A 16,366-nucleotide genomic window follows, 5' to 3' on the forward strand; every position below is an offset into this window, starting at 1 on the left:
GACCACCCCAACTCGGTTCCGCACGCGGGAATGGAGCACCCCAAGCCCCGGTAAGACGGCCGAATACATTCCGCTCCAGAATTCCGTCCCCAATGTGAATGACAAGTATTCAGTTACTCAGTTGCCTGCTTGGTTAATCATTTGTCGCTCTGACCTCGACAACTCATTAACCAGTGTTTCAGAAACTGCACAAAGGCCATTTGACCACCCCACCTCGGTTCCCCAAGCGGGAATGGAGTACCCCAAGCCCCGGAAAGGCGGCCGAATACATTCCCATCCAGAATTCCGTCCCCAATGTGAACGACAAATTTTCAGTTCATCAGTTGCCTGCTTGGTTAGTCATTTGTCGCTCTGACCTCGACAGCTCATTAACCAGTGTTTCAGAAACTGCACAAAGGCCATTTGACGACCCCAACTCGGTTCCCCAAGCGGGAATGGATCACCCCAAGCCCGGTAAGGCGGCCGAATACATTCCCATCCAGAATTCCGTCCCCAATGTGAATGACAAATATTCAGTTAATCAGTTGCCTGCTTGGTTACTCATTTGTCGCTCTGACCTCGACAACTCATGAACCAGTTTTTTAGAAACTGCACAAAGGCCATTTGACGACCGCAACTCGGTTCCCCAAGCGGGAATGGAGCACCCCAAGCCCCGGAAAGGCGGCCGAATACATTCCCATCCAGAATTCCGTCCCCAAAGTGAATCACAAGTATTCAGTTAATCAGTTGCCTGCTTGGTTACTCATTTGTCGCTCTGACCTCGACAACTCATTAACCAGTGTTTCAGAAACTGCACAAAGGCCATTTGACCACCCCAACTCGGTTCCCCAAGCGGGAATGGAGCACCCCAAGCCCCGGTAAGGCGGCCGTATACATTCCCATCCAGAATTCCGTCCCCAATGTGTATGACAAGTATTCAGTTAATCAGTTGCCTGCTTGATTCATCATTTGTCGCTCTGACCTCGACAACTCATTAACCAGTGTTTCAGAAACTGCACAAAGGCCATTTGACCACCCCAACTCGGTTCCCCAAGCGCGAATAGAGCACCCCAAGCCCCGGTAAGGCGGCCGAATACATTCCCATCCAGAATTCCGTCCCGAATGTGAATGACAAGTATTCAGTTACTCAGTTGCCTGCTTGGTTAATCATTTGTCGCTCTGACCTCGACAACTCATTAACCAGTGTTTCAGAAACTGCACAAAGGCCATTTGACCACCCCAACTCGGTTCCCCAAGCGGGAATGGAGCACCCCAAGCCCCGGTAAGGCGGCCGAATACATTCCCATCCAGAATTCCGTCCCCAATGTGAATCACAAGTATTCAGTTAATCAGTTGCCTGCTTGGTTAATCATTTGTCGCTATGACCTCGACAACTCATCAACCAGTGTTTCAGAAACTGCACAAAGGCCATTTGACGATCCCAACTCGGTTCCCCAAGCGGGAATGGAGCACCCCAAGCCCCGGTAAGGCGGCCGAATACATTCCCATCCAGGATTCTGTCCCCAATGTGAATGACATGTATTCAGTTGATCAGTTGCCTCCTTGGTTATTCATTTGTCGCAGTGACCTCGACAACTCATTAACCAGTTTTTCAGAAACTGCACAAAGGCCATTTGACCACCACAACTCGGTTCCCCAAGCGGGAATGGAGCACCCCAAGCCCCGGTAAGGCGGCCGAATACATTCCCATCCAGAATTCCGTCCCCAATGTGTATGACAAGTATTCAGTTAATCAGTTGCCTGCTTGATTCATCATTTGTCGCTCTGACCTCGACAACTCATTAACCAGTGTTTCAGAAACTGCACAAAGGCCATTTGACCACCCCAACTCGGTTCCCCAAGCGGGAATGGAGCACCCCAAGCCCCGGTAAGGCGGCCGAATACATTCCCATCCAGAATTCCATCCCCAATGTGAATGACAAGTATTCAGTTAATCAGTTGCCTGCTTGGTTATTCATTAGTCGCTATGACCTCGCCAACTCATTAAACAGTGTTTCAGAAACTGCACAAAGGCCATTTGAAGATCCCAACTCGGTTCCCCAAGCGGGAATGGAGCACCAGAAGCCCCGGTAAGGCGGCCGAAAACATTCCCATCCAGAATTCCGTCCCCAATGTGAATGACAAGTATTCAGTTGATCAGTTGCCTCCTTGGTTAATCATTTGTCGCTCTGACCTCGACAACTCATTAACCAGTGTTTCAGAAACAGCATAAAAGCCATTTGACCACCACAACTCGGTTCCCCAAGCGGGAATGGAGCACCCCAAGCCCCGGTAAGGCGGCCGAATACATTCCCATCCAAAATTCCGTCCCCAATGTGTATGACAAGTATTCAGTTCATCAGTTGCCTCCTTGGTTAATCATTTGTCGCTCTGACCTCGACAACTCATTAACCAGTGTTTCAGAAACTGCCCAAAGGCCATTTGACCACACCAACTCGGTTCCCCAAGCGGGAATGGAGCACCCCAAGCCCCGGTAAGGCGGCCGTAAACATTTCCATCCAGAATTCTGTCCCCAATGTGAATGACAACTATTCAGTTAATCAGGTGCCTCCTTGGTTAATCATTTGTCGCTCTGACCTCGACAACTCATGAACCAGTGTTTCAGAAATTGCACACAGGCCATTTGACCACCCCAACTCGGTTCCGCACGCGGGAATGGAGCACCCCAAGCCCCGGTAAGACGGCCGAATACATTCCGCTCCAGAATTCCGTCCCCAATGTGAATGACAAGTATTCAGTTAATCAGTTGCCTGCTTGGTTAATCATTTGTCGCTCTGACCTCGACAACTCATTAACCAGTGTTTCAGAAACTGCACAAAGGCCATTTGACCACCCCACCTCGGTTCCCCAAGCGGGAATGGAGTACCCCAAGCCCCGGAAAGGCGGCCGAATACATTCCCATCCAGAATTCCGTCCCCAATGTGAACGACAAATTTTCAGTTCATCAGTTGCCTGCTTGGTTAGTCATTTGTCGCTCTGACCTCGACAGCTCATTAACCAGTGTTTCAGAAACTGCACAAAGGCCATTTGACGACCCCAACTCGGTTCCCCAAGCGGGAATGGATCACCCCAAGCCCGGTAAGGCGGCCGAATACATTCCCATCCAGAATTCCGTCCCCAATGTGAATGACAAATATTCAGTTAATCAGTTGCCTGCTTGGTTACTCATTTGTCGCTCTGACCTCGACAACTCATGAACCAGTTTTTTAGAAACTGCACAAAGGCCATTTGACGACCGCAACTCGGTTCCCCAAGCGGGAATGGAGCACCCCAAGCCGCGGAAAGGCGGCCGAATACATTCCCATCCAGAATTCCGTCCCCAAAGTGAATCACAAGTATTCAGTTAATCAGTTGCCTGCTTGGTTACTCATTTGTCGCTATGACCTCGACAACTCATTAACCAGTGTTTCAGAAACTGCACAAAGGCCATTTGGCGATCCCAACTCGGTTCCCCAAGCGGGAATGGAGCACCCCAAGCCCCGGTAAGGCGGCCGAATACATTCCCATCCAGGATTCTGTCCCCAATGTGAATGACAAGTATTCAGTTAATCAGTTGCCTCCTTGGTTAATCATTTGTCGCTCTGACCTCGACAACTCATTAACCAGTGTTTCAGAAACTGCACAAAGGCCATTTGACCACCCCAACTCGGTTCCCCAAGCGGGAATGGAGCACCCCAAGCCCCGGTAAGGCGGCCGAATACAGTCCCATCCAAAATTCCGTCCCCAATGTGAATGACAAGTTTTCAGTTACTCAGTTGCCTGCTTGGTTAAACATTTGTCGCTCTGACCTCGACAACTCATTAACCAGTTTTTCAAAAACTGCACAAAGGCCATTTTACCACCCCAACTCGGTTCCCCAAGCGGGAATGGAGCACCCCAAGCCCCGGTAAGGCGGCCGAATACATTCACATCCAGAATTCCGTCCCCAATGTGAATGACAAGTATTCAGTTGATTAGTTGCCTCCTTGGTTATTCATTTGTCGCTCTGACCTCGACAACTCATTAACCAGTGTTTCAGAAACTGCACAAAGGCCATTTGACCACCACAACTCGGTTCCCCAAGCGGGAATGGAGCACCCCAAGCCCCGGTAAGGCGGCCGTATACATTCCCATCCAGAATTCCGTCCCCAATGTGTATGACAAGTATTCAGTTAATCAGTTGCCTGCTTGATTCATCATTTGTCGCTCTGACCTCGACAACTCATTAACCAGTGTTTCAGAAACTGCACAAAGGCCATTTGACCACCCCAACTCGGTTCCCCAAGCGCGAATAGAGCACCCCAAGCCCCGGTAAGGCGGCCGAATACATTCCCATCCAGAATTCCGTCCCGAATGTGAATGACAAGTATTCAGTTACTCAGTTGCCTGCTTGGTTAATCATTTGTCGCTCTGACCTCGACAACTCAGTAACCAGTGTTTCAGAAACTGCACAAAGGCCATTTGACCACCCCAACTCGGTTCCCCAAGCGGGAATGGAGCACCCCAAGCCCCGGTAAGGCGGCCGAATACATTCCCATCCAGAATTCCGTCCCCAATGTGAATCACAAGTATTCAGTTAATCAGTTGCCTGCTTGGTAAATCATTTGTCGCTATGACCTCGACAACTCATCAACCAGTGTTTCAGAAACTGCACAAAGGCCATTTGACGATCCCAACTCGGTTCCCCAAGTGGGAATGGAGCACCCCAAGCCCCGGTAAGGCGGCCGAATACATTCCCATCCAGGATTCTGTCCCCAATGTGAATGACAAGTATTCAGTTGATCAGTTGCCTCCTTGGTTATTCATTTGTCGCAGTGACCTCGACAACTCATTAACCAGTGTTTCAGAAACTGCACAAAGGCCATTTGACCACCACAACTCGGTTCCCCAAGCGGGAATGGAGCACCCCAAGCCCCGGTAAGGCGGCCGAATACATTCCCATCCAGAATTCCGTCCCCAATGTGTATGACAAGTATTCAGTTAATCAGTTGCCTGCTTGATTCATCATTTGTCGCTCTGACCTCGACAAATCATTAACCAGTGTTTCAGAAACTGCACAAAGGCCATTTGACCACCCCAACTCGGTTCCCCAAGCGGGAATGGAGCACCCCAAGCCCCGGTAAGGCGGCCGAATACATTCCCATCCAGAATTCCATCCCCAATGTGAATGACAAGTTTTCAGTTAATCAGTTGCCTGCTTGGTTATTCATTAGTCGCTATGACCTCGCCAACTCATTAAACATTGTTTCAGAAACTGCACAAAGGCCATTTGAAGATCCCAACTCGGTTCCCCAAGCGGGAATGGAGCACCAGAAGCCCCGGTAAGGCGGCCGAAAACATTCCCATCCAGAATTCCGTCCCCAATGTGAATGACAAGTATTCAGTTGATCAGTTGCCTCCTTGGTTAATCATTTGTCGCTCTGACCTCGACAACTCATTAACCAGTGTTTCAGAAACAGCATAAAAGCCATTTGACCACCACAACTCGGTTCCCCAAGCGGGAATGGAGCACCCCAAGCCCCAGTAAGGCGGCCGAATACATTCCCATCCAGAATTCCGTCCCCAATGTGTATGACAAGTATTCAGTTCATCAGTTGCCTCCTTGGTTAATCATTTGTCGCTCTGACCTCGACAACTCATTAACCAGTGTTTCAGAAACTGCCCAAAGGCCATTTGACCACACCAACTCGGTTCCCCAAGCGGGAATGGAGCACCCCAAGCCCCGGTAAGGCGGCCGAATACATTCCCATCCAGAATTCCATCCCCAATGTGAATGACAAGTATTCAGTTAATCAGTTGCCTGCTTGGTTATTCATTAGTCGCTATGACCTCGCCAACTCATTAAACAGTGTTTCAGAAACTGCACAAAGGCCATTTGAAGATGGCAACTCGGTTCCCCAAGCGGGAATGGAGCACCAGAAGCCCCGGTAAGGCGGCCGAAAACATTCCCATCCAGAATTCCGTCCCCAATGTGAATGACAAGTATTCAGTTGATCAGTTGCCTCCTTGGTTAATCATTTGTCGCTCTGACCTCGACAACTCATTAACCAGTGTTTCAGAAACAGCATAAAAGCCATTTGACCACCACAACTCGGTTCCCCAAGCGGGAATGGAGCACCCCAAGCCCCGGTAAGGCGGCCGAATACATTCCCATCCAAAATTCCGTCCCCAATGTGTATGACAAGTATTCAGTTCATCAGTTGCCTCCTTGGTTAATCATTTGTCGCTCTGACCTCGACAACTCATTAACCAGTGTTTCAGAAACTGCCCAAAGGCCATTTGACCACACCAACTCGGTTCCCCAAGCGGGAATGGAGCACCCCAAGCCCCGGTAAGGCGGCCGTAAACATTTCCATCCAGAATTCTGTCCCCAATGTGAATGACAACTATTCAGTTAATCAGGTGCCTCCTTGGTTAATCATTTGTCGCTCTGACCTCGACAACTCATGAACCAGTGTTTCAGAAATTGCACACAGGCCATTTGACCACCCCAACTCGGTTCCGCACGCGGGAATGGAGCACCCCAAGCCCCGGTAAGACGGCCGAATACATTCCGCTCCAGAATTCCGTCCCCAATGTGAATGACAAGTATTCAGTTAATCAGTTGCCTGCTTGGTTAATCATTTGTCGCTCTGACCTCGACAACTCATTAACCAGTGTTTCAGAAACTGCACAAAGGCCATTTGACCACCCCACCTCGGTTCCCCAAGCGGGAATGGAGTACCCCAAGCCCCGGAAAGGCGGCCGAATACATTCCCATCCAGAATTCCGTCCCCAATGTGAACGACAAATTTTCAGTTCATCAGTTGCCTGCTTGGTTAGTCATTTGTCGCTCTGACCTCGACAGCTCATTAACCAGTGTTTCAGAAACTGCACAAAGGCCATTTGACGACCCCAACTCGGTTCCCCAAGCGGGAATGGATCACCCCAAGCCCGGTAAGGCGGCCGAATACATTCCCATCCAGAATTCCGTCCCCAATGTGAATGACAAATATTCAGTTAATCAGTTGCCTGCTTGGTTACTCATTTGTCGCTCTGACCTCGACAACTCATGAACCAGTTTTTTAGAAACTGCACAAAGGCCATTTGACGACCGCAACTCGGTTCCCCAAGCGGGAATGGAGCACCCCAAGCCGCGGAAAGGCGGCCGAATACATTCACATCCAGAATTCCGTCCCCAAAGTGAATCACAAGTATTCAGTTAATCAGTTGCCTGCTTGGTTACTCATTTGTCGCTATGACCTCGACAACTCATTAACCAGTGTTTCAGAAACTGCACAAAGGCCATTTGGCGATCCCAACTCGGTTCCCCAAGCGGGAATGGAGCACCCCAAGCCCCGGTAAGGCGGCCGAATACATTCCCATCCAGGATTCTGTCCCCAATGTGAATGACAAGTATTCAGTTAATCAGTTGCCTCCTTGGTTAATCATTTGTCGCTCTGACCTCGACAACTCATTAACCAGTGTTTCAGAAACTGCACAAAGGCCATTTGACCACCCCAACTCGGTTCCCCAAGCGGGAATGGAGCACCCCAAGCCCCGGTAAGGCGGCCGAATACAGTCCCATCCAAAATTCCGTCCCCAATGTGAATGACAAGTTTTCAGTTACTCAGTTGCCTGCTTGGTTAAACATTTGTCGCTCTGACCTCGACAACTCATTAACCAGTTTTTCAAAAACTGCACAAAGGCCATTTTACCACCCCAACTCGGTTCCCCAAGCGGGAATGGAGCACCCCAAGCCCCGGTAAGGCGGCCGAATACATTCACATCCAGAATTCCGTCCCCAATGTGAATGACAAGTATTCAGTTGATTAGTTGCCTCCTTGGTTATTCATTTGTCGCTCTGACCTCGACAACTCATTAACCAGTGTTTCAGAAACTGCACAAAGGCCATTTGACCACCACAACTCGGTTCCCCAAGCGGGAATGGAGCACCCCAAGCCCCGGTAAGGCGGCCGTATACATTCCCATCCAGAATTCCGTCCCCAATGTGTATGACAAGTATTCAGTTAATCAGTTGCCTGCTTGATTCATCATTTGTCGCTCTGACCTCGACAACTCATTAACCAGTGTTTCAGAAACTGCACAAAGGCCATTTGACCACCCCAACTCGGTTCCCCAAGCGCGAATAGAGCACCCCAAGCCCCGGTAAGGCGGCCGAATACATTCCCATCCAGAATTCCGTCCCGAATGTGAATGACAAGTATTCAGTTACTCAGTTGCCTGCTTGGTTAATCATTTGTCGCTCTGACCTCGACAACTCAGTAACCAGTGTTTCAGAAACTGCACAAAGGCCATTTGACCACCCCAACTCGGTTCCCCAAGCGGGAATGGAGCACCCCAAGCCCCGGTAAGGCGGCCGAATACATTCCCATCCAGAATTCCGTCCCCAATGTGAATCACAAGTATTCAGTTAATCAGTTGCCTGCTTGGTAAATCATTTGTCGCTATGACCTCGACAACTCATCAACCAGTGTTTCAGAAACTGCACAAAGGCCATTTGACGATCCCAACTCGGTTCCCCAAGTGGGAATGGAGCACCCCAAGCCCCGGTAAGGCGGCCGAATACATTCCCATCCAGGATTCTGTCCCCAATGTGAATGACAAGTATTCAGTTGATCAGTTGCCTCCTTGGTTATTCATTTGTCGCAGTGACCTCGACAACTCATTAACCAGTGTTTCAGAAACTGCACAAAGGCCATTTGACCACCACAACTCGGTTCCCCAAGCGGGAATGGAGCACCCCAAGCCCCGGTAAGGCGGCCGAATACATTCCCATCCAGAATTCCGTCCCCAATGTGTATGACAAGTATTCAGTTAATCAGTTGCCTGCTTGATTCATCATTTGTCGCTCTGACCTCGACAAATCATTAACCAGTGTTTCAGAAACTGCACAAAGGCCATTTGACCACCCCAACTCGGTTCCCCAAGCGGGAATGGAGCACCCCAAGCCCCGGTAAGGCGGCCGAATACATTCCCATCCAGAATTCCATCCCCAATGTGAATGACAAGTTTTCAGTTAATCAGTTGCCTGCTTGGTTATTCATTAGTCGCTATGACCTCGCCAACTCATTAAACAGTGTTTCAGAAACTGCACAAAGGCCATTTGAAGATCCCAACTCGGTTCCCCAAGCGGGAATGGAGCACCAGAAGCCCCGGTAAGGCGGCCGAAAACATTCCCATCCAGAATTCCGTCCCCAATGTGAATGACAAGTATTCAGTTGATCAGTTGCCTCCTTGGTTAATCATTTGTCGCTCTGACCTCGACAACTCATTAACCAGTGTTTCAGAAACAGCATAAAAGCCATTTGACCACCACAACTCGGTTCCCCAAGCGGGAATGGAGCACCCCAAGCCCCAGTAAGGCGGCCGAATACATTCCCATCCAGAATTCCGTCCCCAATGTGTATGACAAGTATTCAGTTCATCAGTTGCCTCCTTGGTTAATCATTTGTCGCTCTGACCTCGACAACTCATTAACCAGTGTTTCAGAAACTGCCCAAAGGCCATTTGACCACACCAACTCGGTTCCCCAAGCGGGAATGGAGCACCCCAAGCCCCGGTAAGGCGGCCGAATACATTCCCATCCAGAATTCCATCCCCAATGTGAATGACAAGTTTTCAGTTACTCAGTTGCCTGCTTGGTTAATCATTTGTCGCTCTGACCTCGACAACTCATTAACCAGTGTTTCAGAAACTGCACAAAGGCCATTTTACCACCCCAACTCGGTTCCCCAAGCGGGAATGGAGCACCCCAAGCCCCGGTAAGGCGGCCGAATACATTCCCATCCAGAATTCCGTCCCCAATGTGAATGACAAGTATTCAGTTGATGAGTTGCCTCCTTGGTTATTCATTTGTCGCTCTGACCTCGACAACTCATTAACCAGTGTTTCAGAAACTGGACAAAGGCCATTTGACCACCACAACTCGGTTCCCCAAGCGGAAATGGAGCAGCCCAAGCCCCGGTAAGGCGGCCGAATACATTCCCATCCAGAATTCCGTCCCCAATGTGTATGACAAGTATTCAGTTAATCAGTTGCCTGCTTGATTAATCATTTGTCGCTCTGACCTCGACAACTCATTAACCAGTGTTTCAGAAACTGCACAAAGGCCATTTGACCACCCCAACTCGGTTCCCCAAGCGCGAATGGAGCACCCCAAGCCCCGGTAAGGCGGCCGAATACATTCCCATCCAGAATTCCATCCCGAATGTGAATGACAAGTATTCAGTTACTCAGTTGCCTGCTTGTTTAATCATTTGTCGCTGTGACCTCGACAACTCATTAACCAGTGTTTCAGAAACTGCACAAAGGCCATTTGACCACCCCAACTCGGTTCCCCAAGCGGGAATGGAGCACCCCAAGCCCCGGAAAGGCGGCCGAATACATTCCCATCCAGAATTCCGTCCCCAATGTGAATCACAAGTATTCAGTTAATCAGTTGCCTGCTTGGTTACTCATTTGTCGCTCTGACCTCGACAACTCATTAACCAGTGTTTCAGAAACTGCACAAAGGCCATTTGACGATCCCAACTCGGTTCCCCAAGCGGGAATGGAGCACCCCAAGCCCCGGTAAGGCGGCCGAATACATTCCCATCCAGAATTCTGTCCCCAATGTGAATGACAAGTATTCAGTTAATCAGTTGCCTCCTTGGTTAATCATTTGTCGCTCTGACCTCGACAACTCATTAACCAGTGTTTCAGAAACTGCACAAAGGCCATTTGACGACCCCAACTCGGTTCCCCAAGCGGGAATGGAGCACCCCAAGCCCCGGTAAGGCGGCCGAATACAGTCCCATCCAAAATTCCGTCCCAAATGTGAATGACAAGTTTTCAGTTACTCAGTTGCCTGCTTGGTTAAACATTTGTCGCTCTGACCTCGACAACTCACTAACCAGTTTTTCAAAAACTGCACAAAGGCCATTTTACCACCCCAACTCGGTTCCCCAAGCGGGAATGGAGCACCCCAAGCCCCGGTAAGGCGGCCGAATACATTACCATCCAGAATTCCGTCCCCAATGTGAATGACAAGTATTCAGTTGATTAGTTGCCTCCTTGGTTATTCATTTGTCGCTCTGACCTCGACAACTCATGAACCAGTGTTTCAGAAACTGCACAAAGGCCATTTGACCAACACAACTCGGTTCCCCAAGCGGGAATGGAGCACCCCAAGCCCCGGTAAGGCGGCCGAATACATTCCCATCCAGAATTCCGTCCCCAATGTGTATGACAAGTATTCAGTTAATCAGTTGCCTGCTTGATTAATCATTTGTCGCACTGACCTCGACAACTCATTAACCAGTGTTTCAGAAACTGCACAAAGGCCATTTGAACACCCCAACTCGGTTCCCCAAGCGCGAATAGTGCACCCCAAGCCCCGGTAAGGCGGCCGAATACATTCCCATCCAGAATTCCGTCCCGAATGTGAATGACAAGTATTCAGTTACTCAGTTGCCTGCTTGGTTAATCATTTGTCGCTCTGACCTCGACAACTCATTAACCAGTCTTTCAGAAACTGCACAAAGGCCATTTGACCACACCAACTCGGTTCCCCAAGCGGGAATGGAGCACCCCAAGCCCCGGTAAGGCGGCCGAATACATTCCCATCCAGAATTCCATCCCCAATGTGAATGACAAGTTTTCAGTTACTCAGTTGCCTGCTTGGTTAATCATTTGTCGCTCTGACCTCGACAACTCATTAACCAGTGTTTCAGAAACTGCACAAAGGCCATTTTACCACCCCAACTCGGTTCCCCAAGCGGGAATGGAGCACCCCAAGCCCCGGTAAGGCGGCCGAATACATTCCCATCCAGAATTCCGTCCCCAATGTGAATGACAAGTATTCAGTTGATGAGTTGCCTCCTTGGTTATTCATTTGTCGCTCTGACCTCGACAACTCATTAACCAGTGTTTCAGAAACTGCACAAAGGCCATTTGACCACCACAACTCGTTTCCCCAAGCGGAAATGGAGCACCCCAAGCCCCGGTAAGGCGGCCGTATACATTCCCATCCAGAATTCCGTCCCCAATGTGTATGACAAGTATTCAGTTAATCAGTTGCCTGCTTGATTAATCATTTGTCGCTCTGACCTCGACAACTCATTAACCAGTGTTTCAGAAACTGCACAAAGGCCATTTGACCACCCCAACTCGGTTCCCCAAGCGGGAATGGAGCACCCCAAGCCCCGGTAAGGCGGCCGAATACATCCCCATCCAGAATTCCATCCCCAATGTGAATGACAAGTATTCAGTGAATCAGTTGCCTGCTTGGTTAATCATTTGTCGCTCTGACCTCGACAACTCATTAACCAATGTTTCGAAACTGCACAAAGTCCATTTGACGACCCCAACTCGGTTCCCCAAGCGGGAATGAAGCACCCCAAGCCCCGGTAAGGCGGCCGTAAACATTCCCATCCAGAATTCTGTCCCCAATGTGAATGACAACTATTCAGTTAATCAGGTGCCTCCTTGGTTAATCATTTGTCGCTCTGACCTCGACAACTCATGAACCAGTGTTTCAGAAATTGCACACAGGCCATTTGATCACCCCAACTCGGTTCCGCACGCGGGAATGGAGCACCCCAAGCCCCGGTAAGACGGCCGAATACATTCCGCTCCAGAATTCCGTCCCCAATGTGAATGACAAGTATTCAGTTAATCAGTTGCCTGCTTGGTTAATCATTTGTCGCTCTGACCTCGACAACTCATTAACCAGTGTTTCAGAAACTGCACAAAGGCCATTTGACCACCCCACCTCGGTTCCCCAAGCGGGAATGGAGTACCCCAAGCCCCGGAAAGGCGGCCGAATACATTCCCATCCAGAATTCCGTCCCCAATGTGAACGACAAATTTTCAGTTCATCAGTTGCCTGCTTGGTTAGTCATTTGTCGCTCTGACCTCGACAGCTCATTAACCAGTGTTTCAGAAACTGCACAAAGGCCATTTGACGACCCCAACTCGGTTCCCCAAACGGGAATGGATCACCCCAAGCCCGGTAAGGCGGCCGAATACATTCCCATCCAGAATTCCGTCCCCAATGTGAATGACAAATATTCAGTTAATCAGTTGCCTGCTTGGTTACTCATTTGTCGCTCTGACCTCGACAACTCATGAACCAGTTTTTTAGAAACTGCACAAAGGCCATTTGACGACCGCAACTCGGTTCCCCAAGCGGAAATGGAGCACCCCAAGCCCCGGAAAGGCGGCCGAATACATCCCCATCCAGAATTCCGTCCCCAAAGTGAATCACAAGTATTCAGTTAATCAGTTGCCTGCTTGGTTACTCATTTGTCGCTATGACCTCGACAACTCATTAACCAGTGTTTCAGAAACTGCACAAAGGCCATTTGACGATCCCAACTCGGTTCCCCAAGCGGGAATGGAGCACCCCAAGCCCCGGTAACGCGGCCGAATACATTCCCATCCAGGATTCTGTCCCCAATGTGAATGACAAGTATTCAGTTAATCAGTTGCCTCCTTGGTTAATCATTTGTCGCTCTGACCTCGACAACTCATTAACCAGTGTTTCAGAAACTGCACAAAGGCCATTTGACCACCCCAACTCGGTTCCCCAAGCGGGAATGGAGCACCCCAAGCCCCGGTAAGGCGGCCGAATACAGTCCCATCCAAAATTCCGTCCCCAATGTGAATGACAAGTTTTCAGTTACTCAGTTGCCTGCTAGGTTAAACATTTGTCGCTCTGACCTCGACAACTCATTAACCAGTTTTTCAAAAACTGCACAAAGGCCATTTTACCACCCCAACTCGGTTCCCCAAGCGGGAATGGAGCACCCCAAGCCCCGGTAAGGCGGCCGAATACATTCACATCCAGAATTCCGTCCCCAATGTGAATGACAAGTATTCAGTTGATTAGTTGCCTCCTTGGTTATTCATTTGTCGCTCTGACCTCGACAACTCATTAACCAGTGTTTCAGAAACTGCACAAAGGCCATTTGACCACCACAACTCGGTTCCCCAAGCGGGAATGGAGCACCCCAAGCCCCGGTAAGGCGGCCGTATACATTCCCATCCAGAATTCCGTCCCCAATGTGAATGACAAGTATTCAGTTGATCAGTTGCCTCCTTGGTTAATCATTTGTCGCTCTGACCTCGACAACTCATTAACCAGTGTTTCAGAAACAGCATAAAAGCCATTTGACCACCACAACTCGGTTCCCCAAGCGGGAATGGAGCACCCCAAGCCCCAGTAAGGCGGCCGAATACATTCCCATCCAGAATTCCGTCCCCAATGTGTATGACAAGTATTCAGTTCATCAGTTGCCTCCTTGGTTAATCATTTGTCGCTCTGACCTCGACAACTCATTAACCAGTGTTTCAGAAACTGCCCAAAGGCCATTTGACCACACCAACTCGGTTCCCCAAGCGGGAATGGAGCACCCCAAGCCCCGGTAAGGTGGCCGAATACATTCCCATCCAGAATTCCATCCCCAATGTGAATGACAAGTTTTCAGTTACTCAGTTGCCTGCTTGGTTAATCATTTGTCGCTCTGACCTCGACAACTCATTAACCAGTGTTTCAGAAACTGCACAAAGGCCATTTTACCACCCCAACTCGGTTCCCCAAGCGGGAATGGAGCACCCCAAGCCCCGGTAAGGCGGCCGAATACATTCCCATCCAGAATTCCGTCCCCAATGTGAATGACAAGTATTCAGTTGATGAGTTGCCTCCTTGGTTATTCATTTGTCGCTCTGACCTCGACAACTCATTAACCAGTGTTTCAGAAACTGGACAAAGGCCATTTGACCACCACAACTCGGTTCCCCAAGCGGAAATGGAGCAGCCCAAGCCCCGGTAAGGCGGCCGAATACATTCCCATCCAGAATTCCGTCCCCAATGTGTATGACAAGTATTCAGTTAATCAGTTGCCTGCTTGATTAATCATTTGTCGCTCTGACCTCGACAACTCATTAACCAGTGTTTCAGAAACTGCACAAAGGCCATTTGACCACCCCAACTCGGTTCCCCAAGCGCGAATGGAGCACCCCAAGCCCCGGTAAGGCGGCCGAATACATTCCCATCCAGAATTCCATCCCGAATGTGAATGACAAGTATTCAGTTACTCAGTTGCCTGCTTGTTTAATCATTTGTCGCTGTGACCTCGACAACTCATTAACCAGTGTTTCAGAAACTGCACAAACGCCATTTGACCACCCCAACTCGGTTCCCCAAGCGGGAATGGAGCACCCCAAGCCCCGGAAAGGCGGCCGAATACATTCCCATCCAGAATTCCGTCCCCAATGTGAATCACAAGTATTCAGTTAATCAGTTGCCTGCTTGGTTACTCATTTGTCGCTCTGACCTCGACAACTCATTAACCAGTGTTTCAGAAACTGCACAAAGGCCATTTGACGATCCCAACTCGGTTCCCCAAGCGGGAATGGAGCACCCCAAGCCCCGGTAAGGCGGCCGAATACATTCCCATCCAGAAATCTGTCCCCAATGTGAATGACAAGTATTCAGTTAATCAGTTGCCTCCTTGGTTAATCATTTGTCGCTCTGACCTCGACAACTCATTAACCAGTGTTTCAGAAACTGCACAAAGGCCATTTGACCACCCCAACTCGGTTCCCCAAGCGGGAATGGAGCACCCCAAGCCCCGGTAAGGCGGCCGAATACAGTCCCATCCAAAATTCCGTCCCCAATGTGAATGACAAGTTTTCAGTTACTCAGTTGCCTGCTTGGTTAAACATTTGTCGCTCTGACCTCGACAACTCACTAACCAGTTTTTCAAAAACTGCACAAAGGCCATTTTACCACCCCAACTCGGTTCCCCAAGCGGGAATGGAGCACCCCAAGCCCCGGTAAGGCGGCCGAATACATTACCATCCAGAATTCCGTCCCCAATGTGAATGACAAGTATTCAGTTGATTAGTTGCCTCCTTGTTTATTCATTTGTCGCTCTGACCTCGACAACTCATGAACCAGTGTTTCAGAAACTGCACAAAGGCCATTTGACCAACACAACTCGGTTCCCCAAGCGGGAATGGAGCACCCCAAGCCCCGGTAAGGCGGCCGAATACATTCCCATCCAGAATTCCGTCCCCAATGTGTATGACAAGTATTCAGTTAATCAGTTGCCTGCTTGATTAATCATTTGTCGCACTGACCGCGACAACTCATTAACCAGTGTTTCAGAAACTGCACAAAGGCCATTTGACCACCCCAACTCGGTTCCCCAAGCGCGAATAGAGCACCCCAAACCCCGGTAAGGCGGCCGAATACATTCCCATCCAGAATTCCGTCCCGAATGTGAATGACAAGTATTCAGTTACTCAGTTGCCTGCTTGGTTAATCATTTGTCGCTCTGACCTCGACAACTCATTAACCAGTCTTTCAGAAACTGCACAAAGGCCATTTGACCACACC

This window comes from Somniosus microcephalus, unplaced genomic scaffold (assembly GCF_052327205.1).
Source record: "Somniosus microcephalus isolate GS21.2 unplaced genomic scaffold, FLI_Smic_1.0 unresolved_chr8, whole genome shotgun sequence".
NCBI classification, from domain to species: domain Eukaryota; kingdom Metazoa; phylum Chordata; class Chondrichthyes; order Squaliformes; family Somniosidae; genus Somniosus; species Somniosus microcephalus.